The sequence below is a fragment of the Bombina bombina genome, chromosome 1 (genome assembly GCF_027579735.1).
Source record: "Bombina bombina isolate aBomBom1 chromosome 1, aBomBom1.pri, whole genome shotgun sequence".
Lineage (NCBI taxonomy): Eukaryota > Metazoa > Chordata > Amphibia > Anura > Bombinatoridae > Bombina > Bombina bombina.
In genome coordinates this window covers 644,882,549-644,904,830 of record NC_069499.1, presented here as the reverse complement: position 1 = coordinate 644,904,830, position 22,282 = coordinate 644,882,549, and the positions used below count along the sequence as shown (strand labels likewise).

At 40.1% G+C, this 22,282-nt stretch overlaps 1 protein-coding gene across 2 annotated transcripts in view; it reads left to right on the top strand.

The window, feature by feature from the left end:
- Positions 1–9,931: 9,931 nt before the first annotated feature.
- LOC128645829 (L-threonyl-[L-threonyl-carrier protein] 4-chlorinase) overlaps positions 9,932–22,282 on the top strand; it is a 195,629-nt gene continuing 183,278 nt past the window's right edge. Inside the window, exon 1 of one of the 2 annotated variants that reach the window (XM_053699109.1) lies at positions 9,932–10,036. The gene's annotated coding sequence lies outside the window, so the exon portion shown is untranslated. The remainder of the gene's footprint in view (positions 10,037–22,282) is intronic. The other variant, XM_053699110.1, reaches the window with a different exon arrangement.

Genomic DNA, 22,282 nt, shown 5'->3' with positions numbered 1-22,282 from the left:
TTAAGAACTATTTAATAGCTAAAATAGTTAAAATAATTACAAATTTACCTGTAAAAGAAATCCTAACCTAAGTTACAATTAAACCTAACACTAGACTATCAATAAATTAATTAAATAAAATACCTACAATTATCTACAATTAACCTAACACTACACTATCAATAAATTAATTAAATACAATTGCTACAAATAAATACAATTAAATAAACTAGCTAAAGTACAAAAAATAAAAAAGAACTAAGTAACAAAAAATAAAAAAATATTTACAAACATAAGAAAATTTTTACAACAATTTTAAACTAATTACACCTACTCTAAGCCCCCTAATAAAATAACAAAGCCCCCCAAAATAAAAAAATGCCCTACCCTATTCTAAATTACTAAAGTTCAAAGCTCTTTTACCTTACCAGCCCTGAACAGGGCCCTTTGCGGGGCATGCCCCAAGGAATACAGCTCTTTTGCCTGTAAAAAAAAACATACAATACCCAAGCCCCCCAACATTACAACCCACCACCCACATACCCCTAATCTAACCCAAACCCCCCTTAAATAAACCTAACACTAAGCCCCTGAAGATCATCCTACCTTGTCTTCACCTCACCGGGTATCACACCGATCCGTCCAGAAGAGCTCCTCCGATGTCCTGATCCAAGCCCAAGCGGGGGGCTGAAGAGGTCCATGATCCGGCTGAAGTCTTCATCCAAGCGGGGCAGAAGAGGTCTTCCATCCGATTGAAGTCTTCATTAAAGCGGCATCCATCCGGAGCGAAGCGGCAGCATCCTGAAGACCTCCACCGCGGAACATCCATCCTGGCCGACGACTGAAGACAAATGACGGTTCCTTTAAATGACGTCATCCAAGATGGCGTCCCTCGAATTCCGATTGGCTGATAGGATTCTATCAGCCAATCGGAATTAAGGTAGGAATATTCTGATTGACTGATGGAATCAGCCAATCAGAATCAAGTTCAATCCGATTGGCTGATCCGATCAGCCAATCAGATTGAGCTCGCATTCTATTGGCTGTTTTCCGATCAGCCGAGCTCTTCTGGACGGATCGGTGTGATACCCGGTGAGGTGAAGACAAGGTAGGATGATCTTCAGGGGCTTAGTGTTAGGTTTATTTAAGGGGGGTTTGGGTTAGATTAGGGGTATGTGGGTGGTGGGTTGTAATATTGGGGGGCTTGGGTATTGTATGTTTTTTTTTACAGGCAAAAGAGCTGTATTTCTTGGGGCATGCCCCGCAAAGGGCCCTGTTCAGGGCTGGTAAGGTAAAAGAGCTTTGAACTTTAGTAATTTAGAATAGGGTAGGGCATTTTTTTTATTTTGGGGGGCTTTGTTATTTTATTAGGGGGCTTAGAGTAGGTGTAATTAGTTTAAAATTGTTGTAAAATTTTTCTTATGTTTGTAAATATTTTTTTATTTTTTGTAACTTAGTTCTTTTTTATTTTTTGTACTTTAGCTAGTTTATTTAATTGTATTTATTTGTAGCAATTGTATTTAATTAATTTATTGATAGTGTAGTGTTAGGTTAATTGTAGATAATTGTAGGTAGTTTATTTAATTAATTTATTGATAGTCTAGTGTTAGGTTTATTTGTAACTTAGGTTAGGATTTCTTTTACAGGTAAATTTGTAATTATTTTAACTATTTTAGCTATTAAATAGTTCTTAACTATTTAATAGCTATTGTACATGGTTAAAATAAATACAAAGTTACCTGTAAAATAAATATTAATCCTAAAATAGCTATAATATAATTATAATTTATATTGTAGCTATATTAGGATTTATTTTACAGGTAAGTATTTAGCTTTAAATAGGAATAATTTATTTAATAAGAGTTAATTAATTTCGTTAGATTTAAATTACATTTAACTTCGGGGGGTGTTAGTGTTAGGGTTAGACTTAGCTTTAGGGGTTAATACATTTATTAGAATAGCGGTGAGCTCCAGTCGGCAGATTAGGGGTTAATGTTTCAAGTTAGGTGTCGGCGATGTTAGGGAGGGCAGATTAGGGGTTAATACTATTTATGATAGGGTTAGTGAGGCGGATTAGGGGTTAATAACTTTATTATAGTAGCGCTCAGGTCCGGTCGGCTGATTAGGGGTTAATAAGTGTAGGCAGGTGGAGGCGACGTTGTGGGGGGCAGATTAGGGGTTAATAAATATAATATAGGGGTCGGCGATGTTAGGGCAGCAGATTAGGGGTACATAGGGATAATGTAAGTAGCGGCGGTTTACGGAGCGGCAGATTAGGGGTTAATAATAATATGCAGGGGTCAGCGATAGCGGGGGCGGCAGATTAGGGTTTAATAAGTGTAAGGTTAGGGGTGTTTAGACTCGGGGTACATGTTAGAGTGTTAAGTGCAGGCGTAGGAAGGGTTACCGCATAGCAAACAATGGGGCTGCGTTAGGAGCTGAACGCGGCTTTTTTGCAGGTGTTTGGTTTTTTTTCAGCTCAAACAGCCCCATTGTTTCCTATGGGGGAATCGTGCATGAGCATGTTTTTGAGGCTGGCCGCATCCGTAAGCAACTCTGGTATCGAGAGTTGAAGCTGCGTTAAAAATGCTCTACGCTCCTTTTTTGGAGCCTAACGCAGCCTTTATGTGGACTCTCAATACCAGAGTTATTTTTATGGTGCGGCCAGAAAAAAGCCGGCGTTAGTTCTTCGGATCGTTACCGACAAAACTCCAAATCTAGGCCTAAGTTAATTAAATTTTATTAATTTAAATTTTAGAGTGAAGGGTTCATTTGAAATAGGAAAACTAAAGTACAGTGTCCCTCTGTGGTGATCACAATTTATGTGCTTAATTAATTAGTATTTATAATTATAAATGAAAAAATGGAAGAATGGAAGAGGGGGGGGGGATTATAGGAGGGGTTTTACAGGTCCAATTTACTCCCAATGGTTGATTAAATCATACATTGAGTTGAGGCCTGAGGGGTATCTGGTTTGCAATTTGAATATCCAAAAGATCTCACGTTTGGACAAGATTTTGTCCCTATCCACCCCTCTTGGTGATTTAGTAATTTGTTCAATACAGGTCCAACGAAAAGTGTCAGAACTTTTACCATGTAAATTGGTAAAATGTTGGATCAAGGGGGTGGTGGCTGTGCCTGTCCTGATATTAGAGGGATGCTCTCTAATTCTTGACCTGACCTCTCTGGTCGTGAGGCCTACGTATTGTTTTGCACATGAAGTGCAAGTGGCAAGGTAGATAGTGTAGGTGGACCTACAAATGAGACACATATTTTTCGTGAATACCTGTCATGTTACCGTGGAGCAAAAAGTGCTCCCTAACTCCACCTTTTCACAAGCCACACAGTCTCTGAAATGACATTTGTACATGCCCTTCTGGGTCAGCCAGGAAGACGATTCTAGATCCCTGTTAGTGGAAATTCTGGTAGGGGCTACCATATTCCCTATGGTTTTACTGCGCCGGTATGTGAAATGGCATGATTTCACGGATAGATTGGCTAAATCCTCATCCGCCTTCAGCATGTCAAAGTGTTTTTTGAAAATTTCACAAACCTGCGGGTATTGTTCCGAATGATCAGTAACAAAAAAAAAAGATCATCCTTTATGGCTCCCTTATTATTACATTTATTTTTACCTTTTGGTTTCAAAAGATTTTTCCTGTCTAGAGTTTTTACCTCTTCAAATGCTGAGGCTATCAGATCTTTCTTACACCCCCTGCATAAGAGTCTTTGAGAGAGCTGAGTGGCTTCTTTCTCAAAGAGTGCCGGTTCTGAACAGTTTCGTTTTAAACGAATGAATTGGCCCTTGATAATGCCTCTAAATACGGCTTTAGGGTGGCAACTGTTGGCATGTAACAGGGTGTTGCCTGAAATTGGCTTTCTGTACACCGTGATGCACACCCTCTCCCCTGCAACACCTGAAAGAGTGACATCCAGGTAGTTAATGGTTGTCCGATTGGATTCTGAGGTAAAACTCAGTCCCAAATCATTGATGTTCAGAAGCTCCACAAAATCCAACAGTTCACTGTCAGTGCCCCTCCAAATGAACAGGAGGTCATCAATGAACCTCCTGTAAAAAACTATATTCGAGCAGAGGGGGTTCCCACCTCCAAATATGTGGTCCTGCTCCCACCAACCCATGAAAAGGTTGGCATAGGAGGGGGCAAACTTGGCCCCCATTGCAGTCCCACAAATCTGGAGGTAGAACACCCCCTCAAACTCGAAATAGTTATGTGAAAGCAAGAACTCGGTCACTTGTGTCACATATTCGCAGTAATCTGGATCTTTACCAAAGTACTTGTTTAAATAGTACCTTACTGCTTGTAACCCTTTGTTGTGGGGTATAGATGAGTATAATGATTTCACATCTACCGTGAGCCAAATATATTCCTCCTTCCACTCTAAGTCTTCCAGCAATTTTAGGACATGCATAGTGTCCCTTAGGTAGCTCCAAAGTTCTAATACCATTGGTTGTAGAATTTTATCTAACCACTCTGAGGTATGTTCAAGGAGCGAACCTATGCCGCTGACAATTGGCCGGCCAGTCACATTGTCCAAGGACTTGTGAACCTTGGGCAATAGATTGAAGACTGGAATGGTGGGGTTAGTTACTAGAAGATAATCAGCAGTGTCCTCATCTATGAAACCTCCCTCAACACCATCATCCACAAGGCTCATGAGCTTTTTCTTAAAAGCACAGTCGGGTCTGAGTTTAAAACCCTATAATCACTGGGGTTGTGGAGTTGTCTGTGGGCTTCACTAATGAAGTCCTCCTTGTTCATCAGTACCACAGACCCACCTTTGTCCACGGCCCTGATCACCAAGGTTGAATTATTGCTCAATGTAGCTAGAGCTTCTCTTTCCCCCACAGAGAGATTCTGTTTCCTCTTTGTATTATCATTTACATAATACAAGTTGTTTAAATCTGCCTCAATTCTGCTCTGGAATCTTTCAATGATGGTACCCCTACTTTGAATCGGGTAAAATTTTGAAGGACCCTTAAATCTAGGGAATTTATGTTGTGTAGAGGTTATTGTGTCAGGAACAGTATTGTCCAATGCCTGTAATGTGGAGAGACCACAGAGATCCTGGAATTCCAGGTCATCGGTCTCAATTTGATTTCTATGAGTTTCATACTCGCATTGGACATTACTCTCAGCACTAGGAGTATTCTGGGTTTTGGAGAAATGTTTCTTGAGTGTAATTTTTCGTACCAATTTATTGACATCAATCAAGGTATTAAAAAGATTGAAATTATTTGTTGGCACAAAGTTTAAGCCCAAACTCAAAACCCTTTGTTCAATGGGTTTTAAATTATATGAGGAAAGATTAATTACCGATACCTTGTCTGCCTTTGGGTTTTCCTCAATGTATAGCCCCCTTTGTTTGTTCCTCTGGCTCCTCCCCCCCCGTCGCCTTGCGGGGGGGGGGGGGAAGGGAAAAAACCTGGCGTAATTCAACACTTTCTGCCCCGTTGGGGGTATCATGAGATTGTGGAATATCAGCGGGTTGAGGAATATATCTAGAGGGAGTTATAGGATTTTTCAATATGGGGGGAGGTAATGTGTTGGGTTTATCCCTTGGTCCCACTGCCTGATGTAGTTGTGTCCCAGGGATGGATTGATTTTGTGTTTGGCTAGCTGAGTGTGCAGATCCTGGGTGTGAAGAATTAGGATAAAATGATATGTCCTCTTCTCCTGATGTAGAACCCTCTCCCCCTGAATCTGCCTCACTATCTGAAAAGCGAATTCTCTGCTGCCTACCTCTTCCCCTCCCTCTGCGTCTACCTCTATAACCCCTCCCTCTATTGGCAAAACCTCGATTTTGGTTGTACTCCCTGTATTTTTGTGTCCTCTCCCTTTTATTCCAGATATATACAGTGTTATTATTGAAATCAGTTTGATCCCTGACATACTTAGAATGTTTAATTTCTGGTAGGAGGGCCTTAGCTTCAGCAACTGCCTCTTGAAGCAAATTATCAAATCTAGCAAAGTCCATATTGTCACAGCGCTTATTTAATTCATCCTGCACCTGACTGATCTTAATAGTAATGTCCTGGACTTGCTTGTTCTTATAAATAATCAGGAGGCGCATTAGGTTCCAGGAGCATTCAGAGAGAGTCTCATTCCATTCAATAATGAATGCCCTGTCCTCAGTATAAAAAGTAGGATATTTATTGATGCGTAGGCCCCTGGGTATAAGTTTGAGCTTTAAATAGTTTTCCAAAGTCCAAATATCCCATTTATACTTATTTTCTTTGTTCATTAAAAATTCCATCTCATCAAACAGAGTGGGTAAATTTTGCTGTGTCCTGTCAAGTGTAAAAAAGTTCTCTGCCAGCACCATATTCTCATCCCTTTCACTCTCATTACGTAAAGAATAAAAGTTCATGATAGTCCCAGGTGTCACTGTATTGTTCACCCCGTCATTCATTATCCCTGTATTGAATACAGTAATACTGCTGCAAGTAATAAACCAGACCAAAGCACACAGGGGAAGAGAGAAAAAAGCGGGCCTGACCCACAAAGCCCTAAGAAATATAAGAGCAAGAGGTATTCTCTCTAATGTCACCCACAGTGTGCATGGACGGTAAATAATGGAAAGTTCAACATAAGCAACAACTTATTGCTGCCGGACTCACCCGCTCCTCTGTGCTGAGCTCCACCGAGTGGAGTATGCTGTCTCCCCCTCACTCACTGCCGTAGTCGTCCGGTCCTGGGGTGTGGGAACTTCAAGCCTGCCCTCTTGTTCTCCGGGTAGATAGAAGGTGCAATTCCCAATGTTTACTACTCCGGTCCTGGCATAAGGCTGCAATGCCCAAACAAATCCTCCTCAGACGTCCTCGAGAGTGAGGGGGGCGTGATCCTCGTACACGTCCTCCTTGGTCAGGAAGTGAGGAAACTTGATTGTAGCTGCGGGTAGTTCCCGGTGCAGCAGTTAAATAGGGAAAGTGAGGATTAATCTCCTCTGGAGGTGCTACCACGCTTGTAGGTCAGATGATCAGAAAAGACAAAAAAAGGGTAGCGGAGCACCAATCCAATATGGTAAAATAAAAGTAATCTTTATTTGACTTCAGGATAAAACAGAAAAACGACAGGGTGCCATTATCCAAAAGGAGTCAGCTCCTTTTGTCGAGGGGGTGTTCTACCTCCAGATTTGTGGGACTGCAATGGGGGCCAAGTTTGCCCCCTCCTATGCCAACCTTTTCATGGGTTGGTGGGAGCAGGACCACATATTTGGAGGTGGGAACCCCCTCTGCTCGAATATAGTTTTTTACAGGAGGTTCATTGATGACCTCCTGTTCATTTGGAGGGGCACTGACAGTGAACTGTTGGATTTTGTGGAGCTTCTGAACATCAATGATTTGGGACTGAGTTTTACCTCAGAATCCAATCGGACAACCATTAACTACCTGGATGTCACTCGTTCAGGTGTTGCAGGGGAGAGGGTGTGCACCACGGTGTACAGAAAGCCAATTTCAGGCAACACCCTGTTACATGCCAACAGTTGCCACCCTAAAGCCGTAATTAGAGGCATTATCAAGGGCCAATTCATTCGTTTAAAACTAAACTGTTCTGAACCGGCACTCTTTGAGAAAGAAGCCACTTAGCTCTCTCAAAGACTCTTATGCAGGGGGTATAAGAAAGATCTGATAGCCTCAGCATTTGAAGAGGTAAAAACTCTAGACAGGAAAAATCTTTTGAAACCAAAAGGTAAAAATAAATGTAATAATAAGGGAGCCATAAAGGATGATATTTTTTTTGTTACTGATCATTCGGAACAATACCCGCAGGTTTGTGAAATGATCAAAAAACACTTTGACATGCTGAAGGCGGATGAGGATTTAGCCAATCTATCCGTGAAATCATGCCATTTCACATACCTGCGCAGTAAAACCATAGGGAATATGGTAGCCCCTACCAGAATTTCCACTAACAGGGATCTAGAATCGTCTTCCTGGCTGACCCAGAAGGGCATGTACAAATGTCATTTCAGAGACTGTGTGGCTTGTGAAAAGGTGGAGTTAGGGAGCACTTTTTGCTCCACGGTAACAGGACAGGTATTCACGAAAAATATGTGTCTCAATTGTAGGTCCACCTACACTATCTACCTTGCCACTTGCACTTCATGTGCAAAACAATACGTAGGCCTCACGACCAGAGAGGTCAGGTCAAGAATTAGAGAGCATCTCTCTAATATCAGGACAGGCACAGCCACCACCCCCTTGATCCAACATTTTACCAATTTACATGGTAAAAGTTCTGACACTTTTCGTTGGACCTGTATTGAACAAATTACTAAATCACCAAGAGGGGTGGATAGGGACAAAATCTTGTCCAAACGTGAGATCTTTTGGATATTCAAATTGCAAACCAGATACCCCTCAGGCCTCAACTCCATGTATGATTTAATCAACCATTGAGAGTAAATTGGACCTGTAAAACCCCTCCTATAATCCCCCCCCCTCTTCCATTCTTCCATTTTTTCATTTATAATTATAAATACTAATTAATTAAGCACATAAATTGTGATCACCACAGAGGGACACTGTACTTTAGTTTTCCTATTTCAAATTAACCCTTCACTCTAAAATTTAAATTAATAAAATTTAATTAACTTAGTTTTTCTAGTTCAAATTAACTCTTTACTTTTAAATTTTTTTAAATAAAAATGTAATAATTACTTTTCTGCTTGAAATTGCAGTTAACTTTGCATTGTCATTAAGTTATTTGAAAGTATAGCCACATTCTGCTCTGTAATAATAGTAAGAGTTAAAAACGAGAAATGAAAGGCTCTCTGCTACACATCTCTGTTTTGGTTCTTGTCTCTGCCAAATAGATGCACACGTAGTGTTTCCACATTTCATCTTCAGGGACATGTTTAACCCATGAGCATGTGGGAACTTTCCCAGTTATCGATGCTTACTATCATTTCTATATATACCTACATGTTTAATATTGGGTTTCCCTACACTCTCCCAGACTATTGTCAGTACATTTTAGAAGTTTCATAGAGCTGATTGTACATTTAGACATTCACACAATTAAAGATTTAAGGCTCTTTTTCTATTACGTTTATTTAGGGACATATGCACTCATAGGTAGTATATATATTTAGATGAGATTGGTCTTAGTCACAGGGCACTATTATTGTCATTATATCCTGAAGTAAGGAACTGGTTAATTTTCTAATGTGTAATTAACCATTATCCAATAGGAGTCAATGTTCATTTCTTTTAAAGGGCAGGATTACACCTGCACAGACAAGCAGCTTTGATAACGGCAACAGCCGAAACATGTCAGCAGCTGTAGGAGCTGACTCCTTTTGGATAATGGCACCCTGTCGTTTTTCTGTTTTATCCTGAAGTCAAATAAAGATTACTTTTATTTTACCATATTGGATTGGTGCTCCGCTACCCTTTTTTGTCTTTTATGATTCAGATAGAGCATGCTATTTTAAACAACTTTCCAGTTTACTACCAATATCAATTTAGTTTCATTCTCCTGGTATTCTTTATTGAAGAAGAAGCAGTGCAGTACTGGGAACTAGTTGAACACATTGGTAAGCCAATCGCAAAAGGCATATATGTGCAGCCACCAATCAGCAGCTATCTCCCAGGTTCCGAGAATACCTAGGTATGATTTTCAGCAAAAAATACCAAAAGAATTAAACAAATTAGATAATAGAATTAAATTGGAAAGTTGTTTACAATTACATGCTCTATCTGAATCATGAAATCATTTTTTTAGGTTTCATGTCCCTTTAAGAACAAGAAAGCTGCAAAATGTTTCATTTTCAGAATGATTGTCTGTAGGTTGTTTGTTACATTAAAGTAGATTTAAAAAAAAAAAAAGCTTTGAGTGGAGGTCACATGTTTCCTGTCTAGAGTCAGTGGAGGTCACATGTTTCCTGTCTAGAGTCAGTGGAGGTCACATGTTTCCTGTCTAGAGTGGAGCTCCAGTCTGCAGCTAGACTACTTTGAAATTATGTGCTCTAGTTGCAGTTCCGCGTTGTGCAGTGTTACACAGATTATTAACCACGAAAGGTGCAAAATAAGGTAAGCAGCTGGTTTAATCTTTAGTGTATTTAGTTGCGCCAACTGGTTGCTCAGCACTGTGCAGCGGTAATCTCTCTGTTTCCTGGCTTGGTACCAAGTCTTAGAAATACTGGTCGACCAATGCTGTACTCTATATGTGATTATTCATTAGCATTCTACACCTTATTTGGATTTCTTGAATGTTTGCAACTTTAGAATTAGGGATATGAAAATATCTCATTTTATTTAACAAGTATTCCATAATAGTAAAAACCTAATTCTGGTTGGCTTGTTAGCTGACAATAAATATAACAGGTTTTGGTTTTGTAGTTTAAATGAATTCAAAGATATTAAAAATATACAGGTCACACACATGTAATAGATCAGCATTCGAGTGGGGTCATTTGCAGAAATACAGATAACACATAAGTGGCCCAACAGGAGTTGCTGGATTACTGTGTTTCTTGCTAAACACAGATGGCTCTTTGGCCTCACAGTGAAATGAAAGTGTTTTTAGGGTATTTTTCTTTTGCCTGTCACAGAGCCGGTTAGAAGTACAGTTGGAAATTAAACGCAATGCAGTACCTTTTTGTTGGCTTATAAAAAAGGCTTTTTATACACTTGGCTGTATTACTTTACTTCTCTTGTTATCCTGAGTGCAGAGAAAATCCTTCGGCTAACAGTGACCTGCGTCAGGAAGCAGCAAATACATCTGTGTATTACTGAGGTGCAGATAGTGTGCGCTCAGTCTGAGCTATGGCCTCTATTTAACAAGGTCTGGCGGACCTGATCACAAGAGCTGCTGGTGCAACGCCGTGGCTAATGGGCTGCCAGCAGGGGGGTGTCAATCAACCCGATCGTACTCGATCGAGTTGATTTCCGGCGATGTCTGTCCGCCTGCTCAGAGCTGGCGGACAGGTTATGGAGCAGCGGTCTTTGTGACCGCTGCTTCATAACTGCTGTTTCTGGCGAGTCTGAAGACTCGCCAGAAACACGGGCCGTCAAGCTCCTTTCAGAGCTTGATAGATAGGCCCCATTGTCTACTCTTTATTCTCTGCGGGGGTCAGTAATACGCTAGTATAATGGCTACTATACTCTTTATTTATTACTATATTATTCATTTTAGTTTGTTATTTTATCTCTGTGCAAACAGATGCAACATTTCTCACTGTCTAATCACAAATACATTGTATACAGCTCTTTCATGTGAGTGGCCTCATTGTTTTTTTGTTTTTTTAATCACTTACAGGGCCAATTAATGACTTTTAGAAATACTGTTAAAGATTCAGATAGAACATACAATATTAAACATGTTTTCAATTTACTTCTATTATCTAATTTGCTTTGTTCCCTTGATATCATTTGTTGAAAAGCTTACTTAGGCTCAGGAGTTGGAAGCTAGCTGCTTATTGGTAGCTGCACATATATGACTTTTTTTTCATTGGCTTGCGGATGTGTACAGCTAACTAGTGCATTGCTGCTTCTACAATAAAGGATACCAAGAGAATGAAGCAAATTTGATAATATAAGTAAATCTGTTGTTTAAAATTGTATGTTCTCTCTGAATAATAAAAGGAAAAATTTGGGGTTTGTGTCAATATTATTTAAAACAAAAATGCTTGCAATTTATACAAACAATTAAATTAGTAATTCTGTGGGAATATAAATGCACACATACATACATATACATGCATCCCAGTCACACATATATATATATAAAATAAACCATGGCCAGTAATCGTGATGCAGCGTTGAATCGAATAGTTGACAGGATAATCTTAATCGAATCGAATCGTGAGGCCATTGAAGATGTATTATTATCATTTTATTATTACGCCAAATTCCATAGCGCTGGGTACAGTGATAGGGGTATACAATGACAAAGATTTGTGATAAAATACAAAACATAACAAAACAAAACAAATCTAGTACAGGAGGAAAAGGGCCCTGCTCAGGAGAGCTCACAGTCTATAGGTTTAGGATGCAGAGACATAAGGTTGGGGTAGCTTGTTACATCGGTTTTATTTGCAGCAGTGAGTCAGGCAGTTCATGTACATGTATTAGTTTGGTTCGGATGCGGGATGGAGGGGAGATGGTAGGCCTCTCTGAATAGGTGAGTTTTCAAGGATCGTCTGAAGCTATACAAGGTTGGAGACAGTCTAATGGAGCAGGGTAGAGAGTTCCAGAGGACAGGAGCAGCACGTGTAAAGTCTTGGAGGCGGGAGTGGGACGTAGAGATAACAGGAGTGTAGAGACGTAGGTCAGAGGTTGATCGAAGAGGATGGGATGGGGAATATTTCACGATGAGAGAGGAAATATAGTTGGGAGTTAGACTGTTGAGTGCTTTGTAGGTTAGGGCTAATACTTTAAATTGTATTCTGGAGTGTATGGGGAGCCAGTGTAGAGACTGGCAGAGCAGCTGATGTAGATCGTCGACTTAGGTGGATGAGTCTAGCAGAAGCATTCATAACAGATTGGAGGGAGGAGAAGCGGTCTTTTGGAAGGCCATTTAGGAGTAGATTGCAATAATCAATGTGTGACAAAATGAGGGAATAAGTATTTTTGTAGTTTTTTTGAATAAGGAAGGGATGAATTCTGGAAATGTTGCATAGGTGTGAACGGCAGAATTTGGTAACCGCTTGTATATGTGGGTTGAATGTGAGTTCTGAGTCTAGTGTGACCCCAAAGCAGCGGACCTGGGGTGAGGTGTTGAGAATAGATTCTCCAACCATCAGAGAAATGTCAGGTGTTGGATGTCTCGAAGAGGGGGGCATAAGAAGCAGCTCAGTTTTGGACAGATTGAGTTGGAGGTAGTGTGAAGACATCCAAGAGAAAATTGCAGAGAGGCAGTCAGAAATCTGGTTGAGTAAAGTGGGAGAGATATCAGGAGAGGAAAATAGATTTGGGTATCATCAGCATATAGGTGGTACTGGAATCCAAAGGAGGCTATAAGTTTTCCAAGGCAGGATGTATAAAGAGAGAAAAGCAAGGGGCCCAAGACAGAGCCTTGCAGTACTCCAATTAAGAGAGGCATAGGATCACAAGATATGTTGTTAAAGGAAACTGAAAATGAGCGGTTTGACAGATATGATGCAAACCAGGAGAGGGCTGTGTCTCGGATGCCAAATAAATGTAGTATTTTTAGGAGGAGAGGATGGTCAACTGTGTCAAAAGCGGTGGACAGGTCAAGAAGAATTAGTAAGGAGTAATGCCCTTTTGCTTTAGCTGATAACAGGTCATTTGTTACTTTAGCAAGAGCGGTTTCTGTTGAGTGTTTAAGGTGGAAACCAGATTGTAGTGGATCAAGTAAGGAGTTATTTGTGAGAAATTGAATAAGCCGAATATAGACTAGTCGTTCCAATAATTTTGAAGCAAAGGGAAATAAGGAGACCGTCGATAGTTAGAAGGCGTGGAGGGGTCAAGCGAGGGCTTTTTTAGGATCGGTATGATTGACGCATGCTTGAATGTGTCAGGAAATGTGCCAGCAGTGAGAGATTGGTTAAAGAGATGAGTTAGGGTAGGGGTTAGTAAAGCAGAGAGAGAGGGAATAAGTTGTGAAGGAATAGGCCAAGTGGGCAGGTTGTGAGATGAGCCAAGGATAGGAGTGCAGAGACTTCTTCCTCTGTTACAGGAGGGAAGTAGCATAGATTTTTGTTAATATAAGGGGTGGGTAGGATTGCTGGGTTTGAGGGGTGTGAGGTGCAGATCTATTTTCTAATGGTGTCAATTTTATTTTTGAAGTGATCAGCAATAATTTGAGCAGTGAGGTTGGTAGTAGGCGGGGGCAGGCGGACGTAGAAGGGAGTTAAAGGTTGAGAACAGTTTTCTGGGGTTGGATGCATGAGATGACACAAGGGAGGAGAAATAGACTTGTTTGGCCAGGCTGAGCGCAGAGTTGTAGGACTTAAGAGTGAATTTATAATGTTGGAAATTAGCACAGATTCGTGATTTCCTCCACTGTCGTTCATTAGCCGGTGAGCATCGCTGAAGATATCTGGTCTGTTTAGTGTGCTGATGTATGATATATCTATATACTGGAGTACCAGTTGACTTATTCTCAGCTGCATACATGACCTAGGGGCCTTGTTCTGGACCATCAAAATCTCAGCCAGCGACTCTTCTACTGGATCTTGGCACCCTCCCCGGTAACACGGGTTGAGCAGGTTCACACCAACTGCTGTACCTTTCTCTACTAAGAGCTAACATCGCTCTGACTAAATCTACTTACTTATACAAGAACCACAATATGGCACTACACACACACAACAGCTACATAGCTATACATGAACTGTTGGCTGAACTCAAACGTAAACTGATAGAGAGACATAATAGCCTCCTGCCTTTTTTTTTAACCTACCAATTCTGTTAAGAAGATCTTGGCGACTAGAATAGATGAGGATTCTCTAGACCAACAGGAGTGTGTGAGATTGATTAGTGAGCAGGCACTACCAGTGGCATATTCCACTCTTGCATCGCCTACACAAACAGAGCAACACTCTTCAGACCCCACGAGTAGGGATGCAGCCGGTGTTCTGTAGAGAACTCCCAATTCCTCGAAAACTCCAATCTGATGTAAATTCCGGTGACTTGTATTTTAATATCTGTTTTTCCTCTGAATGGGGGGCGCACCGCTGATCCTCTGGCATACACCCCAAGTAAACCCCAGGTGGAGACAAAATAGATAGAGAAGATAGGCAATTACAGTGCCCATCTGATTGATTGTGAATCCTGTCACTCACTGGACATGGACCAATCAGATGTATGGAATCACCGGAAGTGACAGATTGGAATTTTTGATGTTTTGGAGTTCTCGATAGAACACCGGCCCTTCATTTCATGACATGGGCGCTGGTTGTGAGGTAGTATACCCTAAAAATTCTGTCTAAAAATGCCTGCCAGTATGCTATCCCACCATGCGTGGACCAACATATACAGAACCCCCTGACCTACCACTTGAACATAGCATATCTAACAGAGGTAACCCCACCTAGTAGTGTTGGGCCATTCCTGACGTCGTTACTCCAACTGCATTTACCATCAGACAACGTCTTACCTACAGCAAATCAGAGTTTTGAGCTCTGCAACAATCAGGGACAAGTCAAATTACAGAGAAGTCGTGCACCCTCTGATATGCTGCAAAGATTATCTGCTAGGCTCTGGATCTGCGATCCTCTTCTTAAAACTAGCACAGAGAAAAGCCGATGTGATCTCAAAATGGCGATCCAGCCTCAGAGAGAAATTGGGTGAGACACGGCAGTCTTCTCTGGGAAACCTTAGCTCTCATTGCTTTATAGGTATAGCACTGGAACTATTCTATGACATATACCTGTTAATGATCATTACTATGAAGAAATCTCTCATAGCAGCAGTGTTGTGACTTGTGTAGGATATGATGCACAAACATGGGAGAATCTTCAGATTAGACACTGTAAAAACAGAATCTCCAGCTCCAAAGCCTTCTAAGCATAATATACACACTGTTTTTGCACTTATTAATGTTGCTGCTGGTAACTTTTTCAAGAGAAAAAGGAGAATGGTTCAATGCAACAGAAAAAAGATTACTGCTTCCACTTAGGGTAATGTCCAGACAAGAACTAACATGTAAATTCCTTATTAATCCAAGTAGTAATTAAGTTGCAATAATATGCCTCCCTCTCTCTTATGGCTGAAAGACCAAACAAGCGCTACCATTAATAAATTTTGCTTCTGTGTAATGCGCTGTTCATTGACTTTATTTAGCGTATCCCCAAATTGCAGTGTGCGACCAAGTTACAAAACAGCGTTTATGAGAGTAATACAGACATAGCAAAGTCAGGTATATTTAAATATCCTGGTTACCAGACGAATATCTATTGCCCATGTATACCATGCATACCTCCGCTCCCTCCAGTGCCCCAGTACCTCTGACCTGAATCCTCCTTGACCCTTCTGTGCGCTGTTCTGGGCCCCCGTCCGTCGACACCATGCGGATTCAGCGTCTTCCGTATCGCCCCACGTGTGGCATGATGTCACTTCCTGTAAGACAAACCAGGGTGCCATCAAAATACAAAACATCATAAATGTATCTGATCATGTTCTGACAAAGGAAGAATACAGAGTGTTAAGTTTAGGCCTGGGTTTTGTACCTACTGTAAACTTTAATTTGTTTAATACAATGTTAGATCTTAACAAATTTGTGCGGAATTTAACACTCTGTAAACACTTTAGAATGGACAATTCAGAAATGTCTACAGAACAACCCCAGGGGCAAACAATCTCTAATATGTATCAAGGGTTTCATTTCCAGGATATGTGTGACCTCATAGCTCTGAGGGGTTTGGAACAGGAGACAGGAATTGATATTGCAAATAATCAAACCACATTGCATAAGAAATATAAAAATCCCTCCACCTTCTACCCTATTCAGAGCAGAGGGAACACTTTAGAGACCTTCTATAGAAGAGTAGAGGCTGATTTAAGAACACTCAATCACACAAAAAAACCTGTGAAAAGTAACCTAAGCATACACGAACAACAAGCTATGAGATCACTAAGTGACAATATGAATATTGTCATAAAGCAGGCGGACAAGGGGGGCTCCGTGGTTGTTATGAATAGGTCATACTACATTGCTGAGGCCCTGAGACAATTGGGAGATACTAACAGCTATACAAAACTTAGGGGTGACCCAACGAATGTGTTTCAGAGACAACTTATGCACCTTTTGGATGGGGCTGTGGAAAAAGGTTTTATTGACAATGATACTTGTCAATATTTTTTTTTCAATCATCCTATCATTCCAATATTCCACCACCTACCCAAGGTGCATAAGACAATAGAGAACGTACAGGGTAGGCCATTAGTTAGCGGAATAGGGTCCATGCTTGAACACCTTTTAGAGTGGCTAGACGATCTACTGCAGCCACTAGTTGTTGCCCTCCCTAGCTATATCAAAGACACCAAACATGTCCTGAACATAATTGATCAAGTTACGTGGACACAGGACTCTGTGTGGCTCACTGTGGATGTCACAGCATTGTATTCCTCAATTCCCCACCATTTAGGATTGAAGGCTATTGAATACTTTCTAATTCATGAAACGACATATGGTGAGCCATTCAGGGCCTTTGTGCTGGAGGTCACGGAATTCCTCCTGTCGCATAACTATTTTCAATTTGAGGGGGATTACTATCTGCAGAGATGTGGGACCGCTATGGGCGCTAAGTTAGCCCCTACCTATGCCAACCTATACATGGGTTGGTGGGAGCGGTCCCACATCTATGCAGATAGTAACACCTTCCGACCTGCGATCAAGGTGTATCATCGTTTCATAGACGATTTGCTGTTTGTTTGGGACAGTGAAAAATACTCAGTAGATGAATTTGTGAAATACTTGGGTCAGAATGATTTCAATCTGCGTTTCACTCCTGAAACAAACAAACAGAAAATTCATTATCTGGATGTGGAGCTCAGAGGTTGGCAATAAGGTGAGATTACATCAGAAGTGTACAGGCAATAGTATCTTACATGCCAAGAGCTGCCATCCTCGACAGGTGCCATACTCTGTGGCAAAAGAACAGTTCATTTGCCTCAAAAGAAACTGTATGCAAACAAAAGACTATGAACATAATGCTGAAGCGTTGCAGGATAGACTGAGGGACAAGGGCTATAGCACCAGAGTTCTCAAGGAAGCCAGGAATGAAGTAGACAGAATAAACAGAGATTCCCTTTTGGTAGATCGCATAAAATCCAATAATAACTCTGAACGTAAATTGACGTTTGCTACGGATTATTCAGAACAATATCACACTATCTGCAATATAATTCGGGGGCACTTCAAATTACTTGCAGCTGATGATGGTCTAGCAGATGCAGTCAGTAAAGGCTGCAGATTTTCATATAGAAGGAACAAATCTGTGGGGAACATTCTATCTCCTTCACAGCTTAAAAAACCTGCTTCAGCTACACAATCCTCTTGGCTTAGGCATAGGGGTACATACAGATGTGGGAACACCCAATGCAAAGCATGTGAACATGTTCACATAGGTTCATCCTTTCAATCCTGCATTACAGGGGAAACATTTGAAGTGACTACCTGTGTGAATTGTAGATCCACCTATTGTATTTACCTCCTGTGGTGTACAGTTTGCAATCTCCAATACATAGGGTTAACAACAAGGGAGGTACGCTCACGAATACGTGAGCATTTATCAACCATTAGAGTAGGTAAAAGCAGTACCCCCATAGTTAATCATTTTGTTAACACACACAACAAAAACTGTGCAAGCCTCAGATGGATGATAATTGAGAAAGTCCAGGCCCAGGGGGGGGGGGGACAAGTTCCAGATTTTATCCAGATGTACTGGATTTTCAGACTTCAGACCAAGGTTCCTTTTGGTCTGAACTCTGAATATGATTTTATTAATCACTGGAATTGATCTTGTCCCCTATCTATTCTCTGGGTCCTTTAATGACATGTATCATTACATACATAAAATAAATAAATAAAAACTTAAGCGAATAACCATCATCTCCGTATCTCCATCTCTTATTACCCCATTGCATACATGTATTCAATGGATAGGTTGTAAGCAATTGTTTGAATGAACATAAGTGTCTAGGTTTAGTAAGCCCTTTTACCTATATTCCAGGATAGACACTACATTCAGTAATAAATATTCTATGCCCCTTGTTCTCAATTTTTTCCAAAAATAAATCTTTCAAAAATAAATCCTTCAAAAATTAAATCTTTTATGATTATAGGGTCCTCGCGTTGTACATAAAATGACTCTGTATCAAGCATATCTCTATATAATCTAGGATCTAGGGCAGTCTAGGGTACACACATTGTTTACTTAGTTGTAAATACTGTATAAATGGAACTAAGCGTTTCAGTACTATTATGAGGGAACTGTTGTGAAATTAGGAGCATTTCCTCTCCTATTCTTCTCTTATTTATCCATTTGTCCACCAATATATGCCATCTCAAATTTATATACTCTTTTGTAACATATTCTATAATGTCCTTTGATTAGTGTGTTGTCAAACTGAACAAATTAAGACTAAGCCTTGAATGCATATATATCATAAACAAATGAACAGACCTATTAGTGTAGTAATGATACAATAAAGTAATAACAGGTGACTTTGAATATACTGGATCTACGATATTGTTAATGTGCACACTATACATTGTGAAAATGAATATAAACAATTTATTACATTGTCAATAAGCATATTATGTCATGTATTGTTCCTTTAATACCCTAATTGATGTGTAGGATTTCCACCAATCAAATCCCAGAGGGGGGTTTTTAAACTTGAGTGTTTGTATGGTGTTTTTTAAGACTATGAGTACGGCGCAAGCCGAAACATGTTAATCTATTTTTCCTTCTAATAGGGTATGTACCCTCCATGTTTTAATTATTTTCAATAAAGAGACTTTTTATTCTAATGACAGCAACTGACATTTTGTTTATTTTTTGAACTTTTTTCAGAGCACATAAGTTAAAGAGAATAAGGTCTTGAGGACTTTTACTTACCCGATCCAAATGGCTACCTAGGTTTTAGCAGCCTTAAAGGGCCCACCTAACTCCTTATATGTACCTAATACATGACCCTTAGCTGGGAACCCTGTGTTAACTATTGCCTCTATAGTTGCTTAAGCAAAACTATTGAAGGTAGTGATAAGCTAATATCACATGACACACATTAGTCTGTCGGCAATACAGGTAATAGGCCACAATATCCTAGTTTAAGCAAATTATGTTTAAGGTTTCCCAGGTCAGTCTTCACTCATACATTATGCCATATCGTGATACTCTTTCATTGATGTCACCTCTAACATAGTAGAACCAGACAAAGCTAGCAGCTTGTGTAATATGTGATTTTTCCTCAGTATCTTTAACATTCAAACCATCCTAACAAATAACCAGTTTTACTCCACAAGCTAGTGAAGGATAAAGCTGCTAGAACCACCTGGTTCATGTTAGCTAGTTGACTTGCATGTCACTCATAGGTCTGTAACATATATATATTGCGATCATAGGCCTCTTTTTTAACAAACTCACTGTCTCATCTTTATATTGTTTAAAACAACCCCTGAGATTCTAAACATATGGTGGTAATTATCTAAGTTATACCTAGAGGTTAGGTTTTCGTAACCATTTCTGTGCTATGCTCACCTTATTGTTGACCATGTAAAATGTGTATCTCAAATGTTTTATTTTTCTAGTGCTTATCGTTCACATACTAAATTGTTAATATTTTCTTAGCCACAATCCATTGCACTTTCTTATCTATCATATCACAGCTCTTAGGTGGCTTTAGACCTTTTCTTTAACTGAGAATAGATATCTATTAAGATTTGCTATAAGGTCTGTGCATCAGAGTTTCTCATTATACGCTATCCTGTGATATACTATTCTAGGTCAATGTTCAGTTTGCTAGATTTCCTATTCCTAGTTTCTTAAGAGTATCTTGGTCCAAGAGTGGCCTTATATATAGAGGAATTTGTAATAGGAAAAAAAGAGGTTTGTTTATGCCTGTGCACTTTTATTACGATTACATGAGTATCCTATTAAAGGGACATAATACTCATATGCTAAATCACTTGAAACTGATGCAGTATAACTGTAAAAAGCTGACAGGAAAATATCACCTGAGCATCTCTATGTAAAAAAGGAAGATATTTTACCTCACAATTTACTCAGCTCAGCAGAGTAAGTTCTGTGTAAAAAGTTATACTCAGCTGCTGCTCAGCTGCAGGTAAAAAAAAAAATGAAGAAATTAACAGCAGCCAATCAGCATCAGCAGTGCTGAGGTCATGAACTCTTTTACTGTGAGCTCATGAGATTTGACTTAACACTGAATAGGGAAATAAGATGAGTGTGCACGAAAGCTCGCTCCTTCCGCTGTCCCGGGACAGACATACTGATTTGTTGCTTAGAAGTCCTTTACAATGGGGTGTGGCTACTGAGAAACTTTTGAGGAAAAATATCTTTCTTTTTTACATAGGGATGTTCAGGTGATATTTTCTAGTCAGCTTTTTACAGCTATGCTGCATCACTTTCAAGTGTTTCAACATTTTGGGTATTATGGCCCTTTAATTCACAATCTGTTTTACTTTATGTAATCTTTCTGATAGACGTGCTTATCAGATTACTATACTATTACTATATCGTTTGCAACTTTCTTGTTTAACTAACTGGGATTTTACACATGCCCACTAATGATGTACAATTTAGATGCAAATTGTTGCCTTACAGTTCTTGTTATCAGATTACTTATTTTTGATTACTCACTGTATACTACGTGTCTCAAGATGTAATATTATACCAATCTACAAATTCTTTGTAGACATGGGATTCTAGTGAATAGAATAGTATTTCTTTTGCAAGATGTACAGAGTCCACGGTTTCATCCTTACTTGTGGGATATTATCTTTCCTAACAGGAAGTGGCAAGGAGAGCACCCACAGCAGAGCTGTCTATATAGCTCCCCCCTTATCTCCACCCCCCTAGTCATTCTCTTTGCCGGCTCTAAGCAGGAAGGGTAAAGTGAAAGAGGTGATAAACTGTTAGTTTTTATTTTCTTCAAGCAAGAGTTTGTTATTTTTAAATGGTACTGGTGTGTACTATTTACTCTCAGGCAGGAGATGGATGAAGATTTCTGCCTAGAGGATGATGATCTTAGCATTTGTAACTAAGATCCAATGCTGTTCCCACAGAGGAGTACAGGAAACTTCAGTGTGATGTTCAGTCATGTTTTCTGGAGAGACTGTGATATTTCAAAAAGGCTGACAGTATCCCCATGAGGGTAAGGGTAAGCAGTAATCCTAGACTTATAGTGGCATTACTAAGCTTGCATAAAGGGCTAAACTTATGGTTGACACTCAGTTTGAATGATATTAACAAACGGTTGTGTGTTCTGGGAGTGCTGTTAATAATCATTTAAGGGACAACTGTATTGAGGGTACACTTGGCTTTTTGGGGTTTTTAGAACCCACATTGCTGGTAAAAACGCTTGGTGTGTTTTTTGGAGGCCTTAGTAACATCGAGTGAGATGGGCGGGGCCTCAGTTGCGCAGTTGTTTTCTCTTGACAAGCAGCAAGCTACAACACCGGAGGGTCCTGGTGAACTTCTTGGGCCAAAACGAAGCTTTATCCCCACATTATCAATCCCTAAGGGCATGTAGGCGCCACAGCAGAGCTGTGGCAAGGTGCTGACAGGGTTTTTTCCGTTTTTTGGCACTTTGTCCATCCGGTTTCCATATTTGGGGGTTAATTGT